The sequence below is a fragment of the Schistocerca piceifrons genome, chromosome 3 (assembly GCF_021461385.2).
Source record: "Schistocerca piceifrons isolate TAMUIC-IGC-003096 chromosome 3, iqSchPice1.1, whole genome shotgun sequence".
Lineage (NCBI taxonomy): Eukaryota > Metazoa > Arthropoda > Insecta > Orthoptera > Acrididae > Schistocerca > Schistocerca piceifrons.
In genome coordinates, this window is record NC_060140.1 from 707,617,992 (window position 1) to 707,634,765 (window position 16,774).

A 16,774-nucleotide genomic window follows, 5' to 3' on the forward strand; every position below is an offset into this window, starting at 1 on the left:
AGTTTCTCATTTAGAAATAGCGTTTGAGTCTTGTTTGATTGTGAGAAAATCGTGTTATATTATGTCTTATGTTAGAGAAAGAGGGAGGCTTGTTGCAGCATGTGTCGGAATTGAACTACGGCAGTATCGTGGCAAACAGAGACTGCTGTTTATCGTTTTCGCGCTGTTGCTGCTCGCATTGGAGGGAATCCCATAGATATCATGTAGATGTGGAATCCATGGGTTCAGAGGGAGCATACTCAAATCCGTGCAGTGTATAGAGTTTTAAAACTATCTTAGGCTACTGTAGGCTATCACAAGTTAATGTAGACTGCTGTAGTTTTTCTAGTAGCTTTGGCCAGCTAAGGTTATACCAGCATTATCTATAGATTGTGTGTGTTGCATACCTATCAGTCGCTACCTCATAACGATAGGTTTTCTTACAAACGCAATCGCAGTCTTATTACACACATCAAAAAAAGGTTTTGCATCACTCTGTTTCCCAGAACTCCTGAAGATAGACGTTGACTGCGGATATTTTATCACAGACACAGTCCCTTTGACTGTTCAGAGATGTCAGCGCCTATTAGGCGGAGCGGGTCCGACAGCCGATCAGTTAAGTCATTGACCGGCCGGAGTGGCCGAGCGGTTCTAGGCGCTACAGTGTGGAACCGCGCGACCGCTACGGTCTCAGGTTCGAATCCTGCCTCGGGCATGGATGCGTGTGATGTCCTTAGGTTGGTTAGGTTTAAGTAGTTCTAAGTTCTAGGGACTGATGACCTCAGAAGTTAAGTCCCATAGTGCTCAGAGCCATTTGAACCATTTTGAAGTTAAGTCATTCCACCAGGAAGGAGGTACACGGCTCGTGTTGTCTTTAGTTCAACCATGCCTAGACGGTCAATACCGCGGTTCGATGGCGTCCGCATTGTTACTTTGTGCCAGGAAGGGCTCTCAACAAGGGAAGTATCTAGGGGTCTCGGGGTTAACCAAAGCGATGTTGTTCGGACATGGAGGAGATACAGAGCGACAGGAACTTCGATGAAATGCCTCGCTGAGGCCGCCCGAGGGCTACTACTGCAGTGGATGACCGCTACCTACGGATTACGGACTCCAACGCCACCTTATTGAGTAATGATTTTAGTGGAGTCACAGGACGGCGTGTTAAAAGTCAGACTATGTGCAATAGGCTGCATGATGCGCAGCTTCATTCCGGACGTTCATGGCGAGTTCCATCTTTGGAACCATGGCACCATGCAGCGCGGTACAGATGGGCGCAACAACATGCCGAATGCACCACTCAGGATTGGCTTCATGTTCTCTCGCATATGCCTTCAACCAGACAATCGTCGGAGACGTGTTTGGAGGCAACCCGGTCAGGCTGAACGCCTTAGACACACTGCCCAGCTACTGTAGCAAGGTGGAGGTTCCCTGGTGTTTTGGGGTAACCGAACACGGAACAAAATACATGGTGACAGATGATGCTGATGGCTGGCAGGGTTATTAAACTGAAAGGGGGTCAAGCGAAAATGATGCCCTCTCATAGTAATAGCAACTAATTGCAGCAACGCTTTCTGAATGTATGTAAGGTACTGACAGAGACTGTGAACTGCTAGCTGAATGCCAATAGGATGTAGGTTAATTGAAATACAGGGCTGCAGTGAAGACTAAGTCCTAAGGATTGCAAATACACCTGGGCTGCCGATATGCTCACCACTGAACTACCGAACGGGTGATATGGATACTGGCTGTAGGTGTGAAAATGCATACGCCATGAATGGCATACCCTCATGCCGTGATGTGCACAAAATCATGGCTGGAGCGCCGAAATAACCAAGACTGACATCTGTGGCGGCTCTTCACCAATTTGCCAACCGTATAGCATATCTCAATCGAACTGCCCAAGTAGAGGGCGTACCTTCGTTCAATCGCACTCTCCATTGTTGCCAGATGTATCCACGATGGCGGCGATGACGTCATCCAAGATGGTGGTCTGTAGACATGGCAAAAACGTTTGACGTCATCAAAGATGGCGGCAGTGACGTCATCCAAGATGGCGGATTTTGGAGGCAAGATAGGTCAATTGGGCTACCTCCATTAACCTAACCCCCCTCCCCTCCCCACCCCCAGAAAATGGATGGAGGTTCAAATTCCATCAGGACAATGCAACAACCTCTACTAATATAAGACAATAGTTAACTGGCCTACCTCCACAGACCTAAGTCTTCCAACTGCCACCTCTTCCTAGGAACTGGCAGGAAGTTTGAATTTTGGTGGGAAGATAGGTCAATTGGGCTATCTCTGCTAACCTAAGAAAACGGCAGGAAAGAAAGGGCAGTTGGACTACCTCCACTAACCTAAGTCATCGGACCACCACCTCCTCCTAAGAAATGGTGGGACAAGGACTCGAACTGTGCTGGATGTAAGTCTTTATTTTGCATGCACTATTTATTTAAACAATTAGAGGCAATACCACCATCAAGTGTAGTCACCATGGGGTCCAGATTACAACTGACTTGGTTCACAGTTCTGCTGCGGGAGGGGGCTGTCGTCCATTCCATGACGTAATCCAAGATGACGGTCTCGGGTGGGGAAAAATGGCGAGAAACTGTGTGGTGGCCATGGGGTCTGGAGTCCAACTGAACTAGTACACAGTACTGCCACCAGAGGGCGCTGTTGTCCATTCTGTGACATAATCCGAGATGGTGGGGGGAAATGGTGGGAAACAGTGTGATCGCCATGGGGTCTGGAGTCCAACTGATCTAGTACACAGTACAGCCATCAGAGGGCGCTGTTGTCCAATCTGTGACATAACCAAAGATCACTTTCTGGAGGGGAAAATGACTCAGCCTGTGCTGGGCTGCTGGGGAGAGGAAGGAGTGCACTTTATTTATTTTGGAACAATTTATTTAGAGATGGATTTTAGATAGTATATTTATCATGCTGATACAAATCACATGGTCTGACATGCTTGGGGTCATGCAACATAGCCTACAGACCTGTAGACATCTCATAAATTACCGAAATAATGCTCAGCAGACACGCAAACAACTCCTAAATTACCGAAATAATTTCAGTACACAGCACACAGACGTGCAAACTCCTCCTAAATAATGCAATACACTGATGTGCAGACACGAAATCAACTCGTAAACTGTCTAAATAACACACAGCACAGCCTACAGACCTGCTCGCAAAATAATGCAACAGACAAAATGGTTCAAATGGCTCTGAGCACTATGGGACTTAAATTCTGAGATCATCAGTCCCCTAGAACTTAGAACTACTTGAACCTAACTAACCTAAGGACATCACACACATCCATGCCAGAGGCAGGATTCGAACCTGCGACTGTAGCGGTCGCGTGGTTCCAGACTGTAGCGCCTGGAACTGCTTGGCCACTCCTGCCGGCAATGCAACAGACACTAACTACATGCACAGGCACTGCTTGCCACCCCCTGTCCACTAGACCGCACAGAAGCCTACCGAACATGCCCTCAGCTGCCAAGCCATGCACAAGTGCCAGTTAAGGTCCCTCAAGCGTGAGGGCATCCCTATCATACCTGACATCTGAGATATTCCTCTCGAAATACATGATCACCTAGGCATCATTGCTGACGTGACTGGATGGTTGCAAAGACCTATTTGCAGAGCACACATGCTCCAAGGGCGCACACATGTCGATGCCATCATGAGCCGCCGCCGGACGCAAGCTAGTGTGAGCCATCGCTCTCATGCTGCTGCTGCCTACAGCAAGCAGGTGAAAGTTGGGTCTATTTTTGGGTATACAGTTAGAGTTCTTTGAGTGTTATACCGACATCACAGAACTCCAAGGAGCGCTCATATCAGTTCCACATGTGAGACGCCTCTGGGCAGCATGTGTGTTTACCATTGCTGACACGATACCTGTGTATACTGATGTCACAGAATAGCACAGGGTGCACTGTTCCTAGCGATCCTAATGGGACATGCGAGCTGTATCTAGACATGCACGTGCACCCAGTGTGGCTGACACATCGCACTAAGTGTTTGTCCTGCTTCAATATACGTTTCAGAAACGTTAAACGTTCTCACCACTAAAAGCCTGGGCACACTCGCAACAACACCATTTATCATAAAAGCATTCTTGTTGTTTAGAAAGAGACAGGGGGAAATCAGAACAATTACGCAAACAGAATTCGGAGCACTGTCTTATAGAGGAGAAAAAAATGGCCAAAAATTTCCGTATCCTACAGCTACAGTGGCGGATGAGTGACAGCATCCCTGCCAGAGATGGATGGTCTGCTACAACTTGTCTTTGAACACTTGTCTTTTCAGAAATTTCTGTACATACCTTGCCTACATCTTGTTCAAGTCAGTTTGTAGACGCTCCTATGTCCCAGCACAATGGATGGCTTGTAAATGAATAGAGCATTATGATTGTATTTTGCACAGATCATCATATTGAACCGACAATTATACCCTGCAAAGTGGCCTACAGATCGTCAGTTACGGAAAGTCTCTTACTCAATTACACAGCTCTTCCACTGAGGACAGGAGCTTGAATATTAGAGCATGAAAATGATCTTTAACCCAGCAATATATCACCGCATACTGGTCGATGTAGTAAACATACAATTCGTATCCTGCGCTATACAAAATCAGGCCTTTCACATCATTTGTACATATACCGCAAAGACAGACAGCACCGTATACACTCCTTGCAGCACTAGTTATTTCCCTGTGAGGTCGGCGGTCATCCACCCCCGACAGATGACCAGTGCGCCCTCAGCGGACTGAAGTCACTCTCAGAACTGTTCTACAAATTTGGCTTGTTCCTCTCGGCACAAACGCGTTTCTCTTTCTGGTCCAGAAGCTTTTGGTTGCTTTCTTTTCTACATCCACCTCCAGACTCTAGGATCACAAGAACACACGTATTTCGCGGTAATACTCGATATCAAGCACACAGCAGTATCCTACCGATCACTCGCGCAACATGATTCCAAAGATATAGAATGGATATTATTTCTCTGCAAACCTGAAACTTAAGCTAGATGGGGTGTGCTGTAAACGACAGACTTACTAGAATCTTGTCACATATGCAAAGACATTTATGCAGAAACTCGAAAAAAATAAAGAAAACTGATATTTCCACTTTTGAATACCGAGGTCAGTGATGTAGCAGATTCCAAATAGTCCCTATAATTTACAAGGTCAACTAAGGTGTTTCTCATGTCTAGAGAACCGACAAACATGTCTTCCACATGCTAGATGCACACACCATAATCGATCTTTTCTCAACTAAATAAAGGAGTGAAATGTGCAGAAGCAGTCAACTGAACAATTTACATGGGAGGGAATAATGGTCCAGTGAAAAACACACCTTCTCATATTTCCAAGCGATCACGAAAGCTATCCAACACATACTAAGTATTAGTTCGCTATTCGGTCGTCTAGAGGAGAACACGGTTAAGTCATCTACATTCCTACACTCCAACACGCCTCTCCATTCGAACAGCTCCTACCGTTAACGGGAAACGTGAATCATCCCCGCACAGTTCACCAGCGCTGCATGCCAAGCACGCACAATTAGAATCATCATCCTAAGAAATCGTCACATATATATTTTATCCCTGTGCTTACATCTAAATGTTACGATTGGAGTCTCAGTTGAACGACATTCGACAATGAACGAAGTATCGGAAATACACGATATTGACAGCTGTGGCTCTCTTCTCTTTGCTATCACAGTACTCGACGTCAAATCCATAACTTCGTTACGAATAGACATAGTCATTTCCTTTGCACATGTTGGAACACAAAGAAATACTTTATAAGCCTGATGCTCAAGGCAAACCTATCACGCACACCCTGTTACTAAGTATAATACTTCGTCAGTAACTGATAGTTGGCGATATGAAATAATACTGACCGAAAATCAACGATGTTGCGAGTGCTACCATCGTGTCTTAGAAAGAGAGGTTTAGTCGTCTTACAAATCGCCAGATGTAAAAATACCCGATCCCAAGAAATACTGTATGTTATTGTCACAAGCGGTTTTGGTTCTACATGTGCACGCAAGTATCCGTGTCAAAAGCTATATTGGCTTTGTAAGTCCAAGTATGGCATTACCTACGAATCACGTGGTTTTTCCAGACAAATACCAAGATGGTGGTCATAGGAGTGTATATTATCAGACCAGCAGTCCGGTTACACGCAGCCCACGAAGCAACCTCGTCATAAAATCGCTGAATTTTGAAAGTGATTCGGCTAAGGAGCGTGATATGAAACCGCTATTTGCAACCCCCTCATGCCGCCGCCGCTAGATATTTCTCCAGTATTTGTAACGTATACCTTCTCGATACCATGTCAGAGGTTCTGCGATATATCCACTGAGTTATAGGCGATGACAGATTGAGAAGGATCACAAACTGTAGTAGATGATGTACTGATTGAGGTCGTAAGAAATGTATACTAGGTTTTCAGATCTCTAGTGTTATGCTATCTGCTAGAAACGATGTCTACGATTTTGTATCAAGTCTTTCCATTCAACAACATACCTGCGTGGGATCCTATGGAGAATTTCTCTAATGATCACAGCACATGTGAATCATATTTCTGGCACTCTCATATCTCGAAACGAGTCACCTTATTGCTAGAAGTGAATCATGTTTCTGGCACTCTCATATCTCGAAACGAGTCACCTTTCTCGAATCTGTCCGCTACAGCAAAATTCCAACGTGCTGTTAGTCACTCCCTATGCATCTTGTGACTGCTGCCAGTTTCGCAGCTTTGCGCATGTGATAGTTCCAATTTAAGACAGAACTGGGTAGAAGATGGAGAAAGCCATATCCACCACCTTCATGCAGAAACAGAGCGACCTGAGTTAGTGCCACAGGACAGTGTTTTGACCATTTGGTGGAAATGGGCTCATATGGTGCGACCCCAAACTACATACAGTTACTACAGTCTGAAGCAGATCCACGTCCCTCAAGTCCCATTCACGTCTATCACCCCAACATGTTATCATCGATATTCTGTACGATCCACCAGAGAAAAATTTCGAAATATAAAAGCTCCACTAACTTCATCCGATATAGAACTCGATAAGATTTTCAGCGGATCTCTCTCTCCCCACATATGGGAAAACAAATACCATCTGCTTGCCGACATCTAGCACATGTGACAATCCTATTAAATATACAGGTATTGATCAATTGCACAGACCAGTTTAAAGTTTCATCATCTGTACTCTAGGAGGATGACCATATCCCACAGACTATACTGTAAGTCGCAAGAGACGCTCCCTGTGACTCTGTGTCATTGTTTGAAACATTGTATTTTTTCCTGCTCTAACACGCTTTGTACACTGCCATACATTTTGATTTTGCGCCACGACTTCGAGTTACGTGTTAGGTTGTAAACTGACATGAACACATTCTTATCCATGGCCTCTTGCACAAAACTAGACCTCGCACTGTGATGCGATTGATGTCATTGAAGAAGGCTGCTGTGACGTCAGCTGATGACACGAGTAACGTTACCCAAGATGGCGGGAAGTGAAACACCACCCTACCAAACCCCACCAACGGGAAGTTTAAATTTTGGAGGGAAGATAGGTTTACTGGGCTACCTCTGCATTTAAACTCATCTGTCACAATGACGGAATAGCTGATAGCCCTGCATTCCTGCCATTTGCTTAGGTTAATAGAAATAACCCAATTGACCTATCTTCCCTCCAAATTCAAACTTCCCGCCACTTCCTAGGAAGAGGTGGCAGTCAGATGACCTAGGTTTCTGGAGGTAGCCTAAGTGACCATTTTATTACGTTTGTAGAGGTGTGTTGCATTGTCCTGATGGGATTTGAACTTCCCACCATTTTCTGGGGGAGAGGTGGCGAGGGGAGGGGTGTTAGGTTAGTGGAAGTAGCCCAATTGACCTATATTGCCGCTAAAATCAGCCATCTTGGATGATGTCATGCACTGTTGCCAAGTCTGCCATCTTGGATGACGTCATCAGCGCCATCTTGGATACACATGGCAACAATGGAGAGTGGGGTAGAACGAAGGTAGCCCCTCTACTTGCCCAGACAATTGTCTATTGTGGATACCCACTGAATGCCACGAAAATCTCTCCTCCCTTCCCTCAAATCCACATGGAGTCGCCAAAAATTGTCCCCTGCAATTGCCAAGCTGCCTGCTGAAATGACACCACTTATAACATCGCTCTAGAACACCTCCCTAAACACAGCATAGAGAAATTTTGCAGCCAAAATCTGTGTCTACCTCTCTAAACGTGCCTGCAGTGGTCAATGCACTCCTCCTCACAGCAAAACATAAAGCTCAGTGACCCTCTATCAGTCGCAAATCCGAGGTGGGCAATACTCCTCCGGAATACAGGTAGCTGGCCATTGTCCTGCTGAAGACCAGGCCGTGGGCGACTTTATGGTGGGATGCCACTGCCTGTGCTCACAAGCAAAGTGGCTAATGTTTTTGTAGAAGCTGGGCTGTTTTCCTGGAAGAGCCTACAGCAGTTTATTTGACTTTTGACGATCTGACCAATTCTCCTTGCTGAAAACCCTGTATCAGTACATTGTGAAACACTTTCATAAATAAAATGTTCAAAATGACCTCATACAGGGTTTTCAGCGTAGGAGCCCCTGATTTCAGAATTAAATGTGTAGAAAACTAAGATCGATGATGAATGCAACAAAAGGTACGTTTATCGTTAAAGCTGTAAGAATTTTATACAGAAGTCTGGAAATAGCTCTTAAAGCTGCCTGCAGATGGCGCTGTGAACTGTGCAGATTCTAGAGTTACAGCATGCATACTTACTCGTCCTCCTCAGGCAGTTCTTGCATTCGCGTCACAATCTTTTCGAAAAGTGCACCATTCGAAGTGCGGAAGTGGTGCAAATGAACAATGAAATTTGCCATCACAACCTGTACTGCCTCGAGGGAAATGGATTTAGATGCCACACAAATTGCTGATTCAAGCTCGTCCAGCGTGATGTGATGGTTCCAGTAAAGGGCGTCTTTCAATGTGCTCCACAAAAAGCATTCACAAGGAGTCGTATCGGGCGAATGTGAAGGCTAATCCATCCCTGCGACTGTAAATTTGCAATCAACCAACGCAGTGACTATATTTCAGATATATTCAGCAAGAAAGCAAAATACCTGTTCGGTGCGATGTGGTTTGGCCCTGTCTAGTATGAACCACTCGCTGCCCGGTTGATTTTCCAACGCTATCTGTGTGGCGACAGACTATTCCAAAATTTCAACGTAACTACGTTTCTCGCATGAAAGAAGGGCCAATAATGCCTCTACTGCATACCGCAGCCCAAACAGTAGTTTTGGGAGATTATAGTGGTTTTGTTTCACGCAAATGGGGATTTTCGTCAGTTTTACTCACGACTCCATTCAGATGTAAGTGTTCTTCATCTGGGAAACAGATGCAGCCAACATCAAACCCTCCATTATCAATCGTTGTGAGAATCTGGTTCGCAAAGTCAGCCCTCTGTCGCACAGCTCGTACAGGTATGGTCTGGTGGCTTTCGATTTTGATTGGAAATATGTCTAGGCTCTCTTTCAGCACTTTTATGTGCTGGAACGCTTCAAACCAATCTCTGCTGTAACAGTTCGGACGGACTTCCTTGGATTCTGTTGAATAATTCCAGAAAACGTCGATACATTTTAAGGAGTGATTACAGTTTTCCTGGGGCCAACATATACCGCTAAATCGTCAGCCTCACTGCCTGTCCGTTGGAATTTGACGAAGAGCTTGTGAACGGTTTTCGCATCGGGTTCTTTTAGAACATTAAATCGTGTTTGAAAACTGCGCCTTGTTGCCGCAGGACTGTGTTTAACCCGTGGTGTTCTAGCACAAGGAAAATGTATTATTCAATGGAATACATGATTCCTTCCGTACTTTAACTTTTTTCACCTTTCAACGGTGGAAGTGATCGCTTTCAGCTGAGGCGGACTATTTATAGGTACTACGGATTGCGATTACGGCGCCATCAGTTGGCAACTTTTTGAATTATAACGAAACTTCTGTGTAACTTCTGTATAACATACTTATAGCTTTCACAATGAACATCCCATTTGTTGTACTCGTCTATCGATCTTAGTTGTCGAGATATTTAATTTTGAAATCAGGGATTCCTCCGCTGGACACTCTGTACGGTTCTCTCCAGTGTGTTCCCCATGTTTAACGTACAGAATTATTCAAATGATTTTAAAACATCTTTTTATTGAGATTAGACACTATACGATTAGGCGTATGGAAACAGTAATTCAAGAAGTTTTTTGTGACACGTTCACAAATTTTCAATGTGGGGACCGTTAGTCACACGACAAACGTCCAGTCTACAGTTCAATTCGGATCACACTCCTCCTAAAGTGTCCACCTAGACGTCGGTCACAGTTGCCCTGATACGTCATCATAAGTCAGCGAAGTTGTGGGGAAGTTGAGATGTGAAAACAGTGTCTTTGCTGTAACCACACAGGTAAAACTCACACTGTTTCAGGTGCGGAGTACGTGGAGGTGATGTCATCAGCTGGAGATTGCGAGCTGATTCACAACCGTTTCATCCTTGGAGTATCCAAGAACTGACGAACATCTTTGTGAAAGTGCAGTAGAGTACCATCCTGCTGACAAATGAATTCAGTGCTAAATCTGTGACCGCACAGGTACCCCGTATAGGTACCTCTGACAAAAATCAGAAGCGTAGATTTTGAATGTTGTACGATAGAACTTTATTTCTTTACCTGTACAAATTTTATACTCGCACTTTTAAAATCCGTTAGAAAAACGATAAAATAACGTTTCAGTAGTCTAAATTTCCAAACACTCCCCTCCCTACCGGAAGGTCCTATTGAAATTACTGCAAGAACTAAGCAGAATGCATTTTCCTTCGGTCTGACAGCTGTTTCCATACATACATAATCATATAGTACCTTACCTCAATACAAACATTTTTACAATCACTTGAAAGTGTCTTAATGTTGAATAACCTCGTAATTTTCGAGAGAAGTAGAATATGAGCGCTAACAAGGAAATAAAGCGTTCATGGATTTATATCCATATAACATATTTTGTTCCTCCACGTGTGAGGAATGTTTCCTGAAATTTGGATTATGGCTTTTTGTCACACCCTGTATTCATAAATTCATGGACAACTCGTTCACAAGACATGTCACACAGAAGGTTCCACAAAGCTCATATTTCCACAGCTGAACATTATCATACAATAAGAAGTACAAAGATATCATTGGAGTCTGATGATCATGCACTGTGTATCATCAGCTCTCTTCTCCTTAATGACGAAATACTGACTGTGAAAATTTCTTCCGTCACCATGACTCGTACCGGCTACCTCCGAATAAAGCGCCAATGCAGAAGTGACATTTGCCTGCATCGGTCGTGGAGGTAAGTAATCTCTGTTACGAATACTGATGAAGGTTGTTGGGTAAAATTTAAGGCACAACTAAGAGAGATTGTGTATCATGACGCACTGTATTAACAACACAAAGTATGGACATAAATAAAAAGATAATATCGTCGGGAGTATCTCACTGATCATAAAAAGAAAGAAAGAGAGAGCGAGATCATAGCCTTGCCTTGACACAATAATTAAGCAGTAGCTAGAATATTCCGCGGGGATTAATGCCTTGCCAGGTATATGCGTGTGATCGTTTCACAATACAACCATTTTAGATCGCAGCTGCAGCTTAAAAAGAAAAATTATCTCATTCGCGTAACTTTTTTATGGGTGTGGATGCGGGTTTGAATCGGCAGCATGAAAGCGAGTAGAAACTTTATAAATGAGGTTGGAGACGCGGACAAACGAGGGTTTGCCGAAAAGTAACGCCTCCGAATTTATAACGTGAAAACACTCGAAGCATTTTAAATAAAACTATCGTTGCTAACATTCAACAACTTCATTCTTCATGTCTACATATTTGCAGTCTCCTGGCTCTAGGAGGCTCCGAATTGTGGCGTGTAACATGACAACATGACAATGTCAGAGCGCACACGAGCGCTACGACATCTGCAACAATCCGACGCCTTGGGTTCACCGTCATCGATCACCTCCATACGGTCTCGATGTAGCCCCTTCCGCTTGTCATTTATTTCCAAAACTTAAAGAAGACCCTCGAGGATTTCACTTCTATAGCGATGGAGCGTTGCTAGCAGGAATGAGGTTGTGGCTCCGTGAAGAAAGTGAAACATTCTACAGTGACGGTATCAACAAACTGGTCTCTCAATGGGAAAAATGTGTTCGGCGCCAGGGTGAGTACGTAGGGAAATAATTATGTAGACTTGAGGAATAACTATATAGAGTGTTACGAGGGATGATCAACAATAATTTTTTCCTGTAACTTCCGTGACAAATTCACATCTGTACCATGAATATTTGAAAAGAGCGGGCTCTTAAGTTTAATGACCACAGACGGTAGCATTCTCGTATCGGTAGGTTGGTAGTAATGGTCTAGTTTGTTGACGCTCTTTGCATTTCGTGTACCAAAAAATGGAGATGACACAAGACGAGCAATAAAGCGCAATAAAGTTCTGTATTCGTTTTAACCAGTGGTCGTCAAACTGCGACCAGAGTCAAATATTCGAGGGGCCTGCGGTTTTCAGCCACATTTTATAATGATTTGCGTCTAGAAACTAATAGACAAATTCCAAAATCGTCAACTACTGTTGAAAGTTTCTTAAGAGTGAAGTTTTGCTCCTCAGTAACAAACAAAAACAGTTACAGAGAAAGTAATGTTTTAAGATCTGCTTAATTCTAATTGAAGTTGGTGAATTCGTCCGTGAGGTTAGTGAAGTTGGCCGCCTATCTAAGGGGCAGAAGGATAAGTAGGGCAGCCACTAAGGGATTAGAGGATGTGAGAAGGGGAATGTTTTCTTGTTTGGCTTCCAGTGCTGACAAGTCATTGGCATACGTTCGTCATACCGATCAGTTGTTGTAGAATAAATCTCAAACGGGAGTGACATGGATTCGTGAATGTGCATTCGTGAATGTGCATTCGTGAATGTGCATTATCTTCAAATATTGTAGATATTTGTGGCAAGAAATTTGAAATTAAGTTGAGGCTGTTGTAGGACAGCGCAATGAGCAAAACGGAAATGACATTTCAAACATTTAGTTAACATTTGTAATTGTGTCTCATACTGCGAAATACGTTTGAATATAAGCACAGTTACTGACTGACAATCCCGTGAATTGACGAGAAGCAAAATTTCGGCAGACTGCCGATCACTACTTGTGACGAGGTGCAATGTTTCCCGCTTTTAAATACGAAACCACGTATACTGGTGGGCTCGATCGGTCTTCATTATGTTGCCAGGGATGAAACAACCGTTAGTTGTATGAATGAAGTCAAGCTGCTGGAGAGCAGCAGACGTCACTCAGAAGGTAAAGAAACTAAAGACACTGTGTCACGTTTTATGGGTGATGAATTATTGCGTGACTTTGAACAAGATTGTTGAAAGTGACAGTGAGGACGACGATGTCAACAATTCATATGCTGAGCCTGACTTCGTACAAGAAGAACTGTGTCCAGCTTCAGTGAATATTCCTTGTTTTGATATGGTAAAAAAGTTTTGAAACGTTGCGATCTATTCTGATAATTCTTCTTTTTCTGAATGATGCAACTCTTTTTTATTTGTTATAGGCAAACAGGAAAGGCTGCAAGGAAAGGTACTACATAACAGCGCAGCGAGTGCAAGTAGAGCAAAAAGTCTTGTTTCAAAACATTATACTATGTGAAACGAATATGTAATAATCTATACGCATAATCCAGAAGTAGTAGTTTCAGGTTTTCAGCTTAGCACCACAGTTAAATGTTGGCTAGTGTTCTTAATAAAACTAAAATAAAAATGAAAAAAACTATAGAAATGACCGGCATTCGAAGAAACGGTAAGGTTTACATGGCAGGCAAGTCACACTGTTGATCAATTATCATGCGCCCACTCAGAAAAAACAGCAACACTTCGTAAGACATTTACAGTGTCACAACTTTGGGATCGCAGAAAGTGGGAGCTATCTGAAACAGGGTAGTCGAAACAAAATGTTCCCGCTTGTGTCAACTATTGACTGTGGGTACTTGGGTGCCGGCGGCCAACTTAGCGCTTCCTTATTATAGCTAGTTTACTGGGAACACATAGCATATTGATTTATGTAGGATACCAATTAATAATAATATAGGAACTTACTGGAATGAGGTACCGCCTTATAATGTCAGTATTGGCTCTTGAGCAAAAAATTTTGACGACCAATGGTTTAAACCATACAACCACTGAAACTTACGAAAAGCTGCGGCAAGCGTACTATGAAGACGCACTACCCTGTGCAACAGTGTTCAGGTGGTTCAAAGACTTCAAAGAAAGCCAAATTGTCTGTATTAAGCAAGATGGGTCTGGGGTTTCGGCTTCCGCTGTCACTGAAGTTAATTTCAACACAACTGTTGTAATTGTCCGCAAGGATTTACGGATAACATTACGTAACCTGAGTGGAGTGCGGAGAATTCCACATGCCAATGTCTTTAGCATTATGCTTGATTTTCTCTATATGAGCCATGTTTGTGCCAGTTGGGTGCCTCGTCTGTTGACTCTCGAACAAAAGGCTGTGCGAATGGAAACGAGCCTTAAGGCGCCGCGTCTCTTTGCCGATGGAGGGGATCCGTTTCTGGAATAGATTATCACCGGTCATGGCTGTATCGTTACGACCCTCAGGGAAAATGATCCAGCCCAATGTCGAAATCGCCAGGTTCAACACCAAAAAAGACAAAGTTGTTCCATCTGCAGTGCAGGAAAAATAATGATCACATTTTTTGACTATCGTGGAATGATTTACCAGCATGCAGTTTCCCCTCACTTTGCTGTTACAACAGCATACTACACGTCAGCACTGGCTAAACTGAGGAAGCACATTGCAGAGAAACGACCAGAACTTTCTCGGACTGGATGGCGACTTCATCACGACATTGCGTGGCCTCAGGTTGCAAATCAAGTCATGCATTTTCTGGCTCAATTCAACATACCTGTGTACTGCATCCACCTTATAGCCCCGATCTTGCAGCCTGTAATGTATTTTTTTTAAGAAAAAGCCTCAGGGCGTTCTATTGAGAACTCTGAAGCAGTGCTTAAGAAAAGTAACGCGATTCTCAAGAATCTGACAAAGAATTGCCTGCACCCCGTATTCCAGTACTGGCAGAGACGCTATAAAACGTGCTTTCGAGTAGGTGAGAAGTACTTTGAAGGAGATCATGTAAACAATGAAATGGAGTAATAAAAATATGTGACAAAAATCAGTCCCAATATTTGTTGATCAGCCCTCATAGAGTCCCCGTAGTCTACTTAAATGTCAACACATTCTTATAGTACATTTGAGCAGATTTTACAACGTATATTAAGTAAAGGGTCATCTAATATGGCGTGAAATTAAAGAGTTTTTCGGAAAAGAGAAAAAATTGGGTCCAATTCATAGCAAAAGACGTAATCAACAGATAACCTCTATTAACACAAATTTGCAAAATCGTTGAAGGGTTAACACCTCTGTAACGACCTAAGAAAGCATTTTCTTGCAATTCTTTTTCTTTTTTTCGTTTTGGGGCTGAAAGAAAGTGATAGACAAATAATACTTGGGGTAGTTATTGAGCAAGTCTATTTTTTGTCGGAAAATATTACAAATTGGCTACACTGTAGCAATTCTCCTGAGGCATGTTGAATTTCAGACGATTTGCGGCACACACTATATATAACTGGTGCCAACTTGAATCTGGAAGAAAGAATAAAAATATATGCATTCTATGTGAGTATAGCTGTTGAACCACATATGGGATGTTAGAAATATTGATTTTTGTGTAATTGGCGAGTGACTGAATAAAGATGTCCAATTTTCATCAAAAAAGGACTGTCATTTGTTAATAAATATTGTTTAAATTAAATAATCGAAAACCCTATTTGAAATGAACAGATGACAAAATTCTCCTTTTAGAAAACTCTTACAATTAATCTGCTATCCCGGGACTGGCCTGTCATCCTTTTCATACACCGCTCGAGGCAATAACATGAGCACAGAAAACTTTACAATTCTGCTTAGTACTACCCAAAGCAGGAGCATTCCTAGGACGATTCGACGACTTACTGCTTCGTATAACAACTTCTGAGCAATCTGGACAAGCAATAATTATTGTGAAGTCTGAGCCTCGAGGCCTTAGTTCTAGCAACATTACGTCTCCACTGCACTTTTTACATTTCAGGTGTTGAGAAATAACAGAGAGAACGTCAGAAAATTTATAATCCTGTACATCAAATCGTAGTTCACATGAAAATGCTCGTCACTGACTTTCAGTTCGTTGGCAGAGGTGCAGTCTCCTTCCGAACCACCCTCAACCTCATTATTTGAACTGTTTGATGACATACCGGTACTGCTTCAACGCAGCGTTGCATACGATGTTTTCGTATTTTTTCTGCCTGAGTGCGCTTTCTTGCCATTCATTCTTACCTGAAAGACAAAACTGTACTATAATATAACAAATAACCTATCAAAATTCAATACTACACAGCAAAAAATCAAGATTGGAAGCGAAAGAATTGTCTCTTTCATGAAAGTGATGGTGCTTGCTGACGGCAAGATAATGTATTATTGCTTTAAAAGCTTCTAACTATACCCACACACTGCGGCGGTATCGAGTTGGCGCAGGAAGACCATTTCGGGTCATCCGAGGCGCTAGAGGAGGAGTTCGGTGTTCCATAGAACAATTTTTTTTTCAGGAAATTTTTTGCCTCATAATTAAAAAGGTTTA